Source organism: Saimiri boliviensis, chromosome 20, assembly GCF_048565385.1.
Source record: "Saimiri boliviensis isolate mSaiBol1 chromosome 20, mSaiBol1.pri, whole genome shotgun sequence".
Classification (NCBI taxonomy): domain Eukaryota; kingdom Metazoa; phylum Chordata; class Mammalia; order Primates; family Cebidae; genus Saimiri; species Saimiri boliviensis.
Genome location: NC_133468.1, coordinates 10556811 through 10562810, shown reverse-complemented (window position 1 = coordinate 10562810; position 6000 = coordinate 10556811).

Here is a 6000-nt window from a genome sequence, read left to right as displayed (position 1 = left end):
GGGCTGGGTGAGCCAGATCAGTATACAGTAGTTTTTTGTTTGTTTGTTTGTTTGTTTTTTTCAGACGGACTTTCGCTCTTGTTACCCAGGCTGGAGTGCAATGGCGCGATCTTGGCTCACCGCAACCTCCACCTCCTGGGTTCAGGCAATTCTCCTGCCTCAGCCTCCTGAGTAGCTGGGTTTACAGGCACGCGCCACCATGCTCAGCTAATTTTTTGCACCATTAGTAGAGATGGGGTTTCACTATGTTGACCAGGATGGTCTCGATCTCTTGACCTTGTGATCCACCCGCCTCGGCCTCCCAAAGTGCTGGGATTACAGGCTTGAGCCACCGCGCCCGGCCAGTATACAGTAGTTCTTAGGAAACTAAACCTTCTGTGGATAGCATCCAGTTATTTGGGTCATTCAACTGGTGAGCTCTTCAGCCACACAGTACAGTGGAGAATTTGAAAGAAGATGGCTGGGAAATGCTTTAATATCCCAGCTAAAAGGTTCAGAGCAGGAAGAAGGTGTTAGCCCTAGGGCGGCTGAGCATGGTGGCTCACTCTTGTAATCCAAGCACTTTGGAGGCCAAGGCGGGTGGATCACCTGAGGTCAGGAGTTCAAGACCAGCCTGACCAACATGGTGAAACCCCGTCTTCAAAAAAAAAAAAAAAAAAAAAAAAGCCCTGGGGGCTGGAGTGGCATTCCTTAAGACTCCGCTAGGTGCTTTCGTTATAGGAAACTCGGCTGGTATTCTCAAGGGCCCAGTGAGGCTGATAGTCATGTCCATTTTACAGATGAGGCTAGACTAATATGAGGAGACTAGTTCGAAATCTAGCTTATATGATTATAGAGCTCCAATTCAAACTCCAGTCGACTTTCTGCACCAATTCGTATTCATCTCTTTGGGATCAGGCCAAGTCACAGGCAATATTTGGGAGGACATTTCTGTAGGCGGGGGATAAAGGCCTTAGAATGTAAAAACCAAAAAATTAAAACCAAAACCTCACAGGTAAACAAAAGCTAGTCCCAGGATATGTGGGTAAAGGTAATAGGGGAAGCAAAACAGAGTTGAGAGGAATCAGTGATTGGGTATAATGATCACCAGACTGCAAATCTGTTCCTCGAAGATGGTCTCTAGCTTAAGGATTTAAGATTGGGTCTCCTTATTGGAAGGAAGTATATTGGAGGGTAGAGAAAAAGGGAGCTGTGTTTTCTTCTTTAGCTGCAGCATAGAGATGCAACTGGGGACTGTTGATTGCATGCAAATATCCAACAAGAAGCATGATGTGAAAGAGTAGGCATATGCACAGGTCTGCCAACTGCTAGCTTTGGGGCTTCTCTGCTGTCCTAAATAGGGAGCTTCTATGTGAGTATCCAAAACGTTGGAGTGACCTGAAGAAAGGAAACCTCAGTTTCTCTAAAAGGTTTTGACCTTATAAAGTAGGTGCTTAAAATATTACCAGGAATAAACTTAACAGAAAATGAATACAAGGTCTAGGATAAAGAAAACTTTAAACATTCTGTGAAGGACACAGAAGGAAACTTGAATAAATTGGAAGATACGCCAAGTTCTTAAACAGGAGCGGTGACATAAAACTCACAGTGCTAAGTTAAATTAAAAATATAATGTTGCTAAAAAATGTAATATCATCCTAAGAAAACATACCAAGAGGGTTAAAAAAATTTTTACACAGAGAAAAAATAATAGCTGGAAGATGCTGGTTGGCAGTGAGGGCGAGGGGACAGCAATGGAGGGTGGGGGCAAGAGGAAGAGGTATTTAACTCTAGCAGATATTAAAAGTTGTTATAAAACTATAATAATTAAAACTGTCATTTTGATGCATGAATAGGCCAGTCAAGGAGAATAGAAGATCTAAAAATAGACTCAAATACATATGACAATTTTGTATGGCAAATGGGACATCCAGAACCAGTGAGGAGGAAGGTAGATAGTATTGTAATAACTGAGTAACCTCCGGAAAAAGTAAAATTGGCTTAATATCTCACAACATAAGCCAACATATATTTCAAAACAGATGATGACCTAAGTGTAAAAAAAACTTCACAAAATACCCATAAATCGCTGTAAGTGGGGAAGGGTTTTCTAACTTGGGCCCCCGAATCCAGGAATCATAAATGAAGATTGATAAATTCAGTGTAAAACAAGATTAACAAAATATTTAAGACGAAAACACCATAAGCCAAATCGAAATTCTATAGACTTTTAAAGTCTATAGAAGTCTTAAAAAAAAAAAAAAATTAGAAAAGCTTTGAAACTCATCTCTAAGGACTAATCCTCCTAATATGTAGAGTTCCTGGAAATGGATATTAAAAAAAACCAGCAACCCCATAGAACAAAGAGTGGACAACAGAGTAAATACAAATAGCTCTGAAACATAGGTGAGTTCCCTAACCTCTTTCATGATCAGAGGAGTGCAAAATAAAAGAAGGCATTTTCACCTGATCAGATTGGCAAAAGTTCCAATGTTTGTTAACCTATCATGTTGACAAGGCTATGGAGAACAGACATTTATGCCATGTTGCTGGAGGGAGTTTGGACTGACAATCCCTATGAAGAGCAATTTGGTAGTACGTAAGAATTTTTTTTTCCAGACATAATTTGTCAGCCTTTGGCCCGGCGCGGTGGCTCAAGCCTGTAATCCCAGCACTTTGGGAGGCTGAGGCGGGTGGATCACAAGGTCGAGAGATCGAGACCAACCTGGTCAACATGGTGAAACCCCATCTCTACTTAAAAAAAATACAAAAAATTAGCTGGGCATGGTGGCGCGTGCCTATAATCCCAGCTACTGAGGAAACTGAGGCAGGAGAATTGCCTGAACCCAGGAGGCGGAGGTTGCGCTGAGCCGAGATCGCGCCATTGCACTCCAGCCTGGGTAACGAGAGCGAAACTCCGTCTCAAAAAAAAAAAAAAAAAAATTGTCAGCCTTTATTAATCAAGAGTAAAGCCAAGCCCTAGAGTTTCCTTAACAAAAACAAAAAGAACATCAACCTTATTTATGGCAAACAGACTTAATTCTTAATGACTGTTCATTATATTTTTAACACCACAGAGCAAGAATCGATCTCTTTTCAATCACTTATTCTGAGATTAAAATACAAGTTTAAAACCAGTTAAAATAAAATTCACCCCAATGATTTAAAAAATAATTCCAATGAAAAGACATTTCAAACACTATATGTAGAACTCAGGAGCAAAAGAAGACCATAAAACATTTTTTACCGTTGAGGTAGCACAATAACGCTGAATAGGATTTCTTTTATTACAGTGAGCTTAAAAAAAAAAAAAACACGGAATCTACCCTTTGCTCAAGATGGGCTAAATGGGTTTATGAAAGCTCCCATGAGGTTAGTGACTGTTCTTGTCCTTTTTTTTTTTTTTTTTTAAGTATAAAGATAGCCCTGCAGTGTGTAAAAGGAAACCTGTGGGAAAGCTGCTTCCCGTAAAATAGACAATAGAATAACTGAGGAACGTCAGCAGTTAAGACAGGAGGAACAAGAGGTAATCATAGTGAAAAACTCAACTCAGATCTTGGCAAGACTGGTTTACAAGTGCATGACAAGAACGCAAATTCCAACACCAGCCAACTGAAAATGAAAGAGAGGAGATGACATTCATGAGTCTTCTTACTTTTTCTCTGTGTAAAATGCTCTTTTGTCTAAATGAGAGCAGCTTGTACACTGTGACATAGGCCCTAACAGCACCTCTCACTGAATGCAATTATCACTGTGCACAGAGAAAAGGGGCAATTAGAGGATACACATAACCTCTCCCAGCTGGATAACCATTTCTTGTCCCTTCGCTGCTGAATTCACTCATCAAACTGTTCAAAGGGAGAGCTCTACCCTGATTTCTGAGTCTACAGCAATATACGTAACACAATTATATACGAAGACTATTGACTAACAGGACAACAGCGCATGTCCCTTTTCTTCAGAGAATTCAAGAGAAGAGAGTGGGTGGGATATGCTGGGGGCCAAAAGGAAGGCGCTCAGGAATATTCTCTACCATCCAAAATCAACAGCAAAGCCAGAAATGGGGTATGAGCACTAACTCATCGAAGAGAACAACATAAAATAGTTAACAAAGGGATCTCTTCCCAACACATGCTTCTCTCCATGAGGCTCAGCCATCGGTGCAGGGCTTGCCTGATGTGGACAGTGTGGATACCTCAGCCCTGGGTTGAACTTGGTCTGCCACCTTTTTGCACCCCATGCTGCAAAAAGAATTGGAACGCTGTCAGGTCCTGGCACTGTGGTCATGGCTATCTCCTATTTCACTCACACACGTCCTTTTAAAGTCTCCCTTCCTCAAGCTATTAAATAGAACCCCCTAGGAATCCTGTATACAGTGAAGGTCTGAACTGATGATCCATATGTCAATCAGCAGTTAGAGGAGGATGACTTCTTTTTTTGATGACAGGGTCCCACTCCAGGCTGGAGTGCAGTGGCACGATCATGGCTCACTACAGCTTCAATCTCCTGGGTTAAAGCAATCCTTCCACCTCAGCCTCCTGAGCATGCACTACCAGGTCCAGCTAATTGTGTGTGTGTGTGTGTGTGTGTGTGTGTGTGTGTGTGTGTGTGTGTGTGAAGAGAGAGGGTCTCCCTCTGTTGCCCAGGATGGTTTGAAACTTCTGGGCTCGAGCAATCCGCCCAACTTGGCTTCCCAGAGTGCTGGGATTACAGGCATGAGCCACCATGCCCAACATGAGCAGGATGGCTTAAACCTGATCAATTCTACTCCAAAACCATCAAGTCAGGGATGTCAAGGAGGGGTCTGTGAAGAGAAAAACAGACTGGGATTGCGCGAGAATGGGATGAGAAGGCCCATCCCTAGCAGACTGCAGGAGTGACTCTGGCATAGAATTCACAGCCAGCCCTAACTAGTGTCATGGGTGGTAGGGAGGAGGCACTGCTCAGTGTTCAAACAAAATCCGCCCAAGTTCTAGGGCTGGATCTCTGTGTCACTCCTGAAACCCAATGTACCTATTACCTTTGCAAGAAACTGGTATGGTTCTTGTCTGCTTAAGTACAAGGCTTGCTTTCTGAATTTATTTGATAATAAAGTAACACCATGGAGAAAAAGAACCTCAGAAAAATGTGGGATCACCACACGGTCTTTCTCAGGGCTAGCTGCCTGTTTGGGAGTATTAAATATAACCTTTGTCTATTCTGAAAGCTTCAATGTAGGCTACAGAGGGCAGTCTGAAAAGAGGCCTGCTTTTGCTTTGTGAAGCGTAAGAAGAAAAGATAAATTACCAAGGTTGTGGTGGGTTATTTACTTTGGAAATATCTTGGCCACACTGTCCACAGCAAAAGCAGAAAGCCTAGCTTATGTGGACAGTGAAAGGTGACTGTGTGGGCCATCATTATCTACAACAGGAATGACTCAAGCCCTAGCATGTAATCTCTTATGGACTCACTGAGTTATACAAGTTAAAAAACAAAACAAAAAATCATATTGGAATGGGCCTCTTGATTTAATATAAACTTGGTTACAACATTCAACTTTATCTTTATGGAAATTTCACACTGCTCCTAGGAACCCTTACGGCATCTGATTCTAAGTTATTCTGAAGGGAAAAAAATTATTCTGAAATATGTCTTGTTAGGATGATCACTGGAATTCTACCTGAGAGAATTAAAAGGCTAAATGGGTTTTAAATAAAAACAAGCGAAATTACCTTCTTCTGGGGTTGACAATTAGAATTCCAAATACCCCAACATCTTACCTAGAAAAACCTTCACAGTAATTCTATGGAATTGTAAATGATGCCAATTTTTGAAAACAGATTTGATCCTTAGGATAAATGCCTGCATCAGCTGACAAACTCCACATATATGAATATGTCCAAGTTAAATTACCTAAAGAATAATTTTTTCTTTTCCTTTTCTTGAGACAGAGTCTCACTGTGTTGCCCAGACTGGAGTGCAGTGGCAGGATCACAGCTCACTGTAGCCTCGACCTCCTGGGCTCAAGTGATCCTCCCCACT